Source organism: Triticum dicoccoides, chromosome 2B (assembly GCF_002162155.2).
Source record: "Triticum dicoccoides isolate Atlit2015 ecotype Zavitan chromosome 2B, WEW_v2.0, whole genome shotgun sequence".
Taxonomy (NCBI): Eukaryota; Viridiplantae; Streptophyta; class Magnoliopsida; order Poales; family Poaceae; genus Triticum; species Triticum dicoccoides.
This window is the reverse complement of record NC_041383.1, coordinates 713242167-713243397: the sequence shown is the minus strand read 5'-3', so window position 1 is coordinate 713243397 and position 1231 is coordinate 713242167. Positions and strand designations below refer to the sequence as shown.

At 46.5% G+C, this 1231-nt stretch overlaps 1 pseudogene; it reads right to left on the bottom strand.

The window, feature by feature from the left end:
- The window catches only part of LOC119365799, a 22404-nt pseudogene that overhangs the window by 16813 nt on the left and 4360 nt on the right, over nt 1–1231 (bottom strand).

Below are 1231 nucleotides of genomic sequence, written 5' to 3'. Positions count from 1 at the left end.
GGGCCGTCGGGCTATCAATGCGACGGCAGTCGAGGGCGGCGGCGCGGCAGACGAGGGGACGGGGCGGCAGGCGAGGGGACGGACGGGACGGGGCGGCGGGCCGCAGTTCACGCGCCACGACGCGCTTTCAGCGGGCGACGCGAGGTTTGACCACCGACGCGCTTGACCACCGACGCGGTAAAAAAACGTACGTCGCCACAGTAAAAAGAAAATGCGTAGACGTACGTACGTCGACGGGCCGCGCGGGTACGTCGCGGGGCCGGGACTGGGGGAGGGGCAGGGGCAAAGACCATCCTACCCTTTTTTAAGTTTTCAGGCGAAGGGGTATAGGACGATCTGGACCGTTGATGTTTTCAGGGGGTTGTACCGAAGAAGAAGTGTAGGGATTAAGCATGGTGTAGTTATTCAAATTAATGACTGCCCCGTGATGATTTATCTTGTTACTTGATATGCCTAAAGATGTCATTGCTCCAGTTTTACTCCGCTCATGCATGGCTAAGTGCTCTTGCTTCGCCACTGTTGCGTGGTGTGGGGTGATATATTTTTCTCCATTATGTACTCTCTCTACCCCCTGATATTGACCCCAATGGCCGGTCTTGTCCCACGTGTGTTGTGATCGATCTGGGTTTTAGCCCTTTTTATGAACAGTTTTTCTAAGTCCCAATCGACCGAGACTTCGTTATGTTTCAGTCGATACTACCTTTCTTTGATTTCTTTTTTCTTCTTACATGAAATGAGTGTAAGGAAATTTATATTAGACCTAGACTTCATGGAACTATGCTATCACTTGACTGAGACTTGGTTAAGTCTGAGTTGACTAAGACCTAGCCAGTCCCTTTATAAAAATTCAGGTGCGGGAATCCATGAAATAAGTGTAACGAAATTTATATTATACATTATTTTCCTCCTACAAAGATAAGACAGCTTAGAAACACTATCATGAATTCAAACAAAATGATAATAACCATCTAGCTCAATCATGGAAAAGAATGAAAAACATGCTTAGCATCTCCGACAGGTGATGTAAATGTAAAAATAACCGAAATATACATCATTTAGGATAAAAACTTCTCTCCAACAGATGATGTAGATGTAAAAAAAATTACATCTGAGTTTACTCCAGATGTAAAATGCATAACCAAGTGGTGCAAATATACATCACTTGGCCGCGCAAGATGTATATTTGCATCCAATTGCCACAGCCGCGTGAACGCCCAACTGCCAGCCCCCA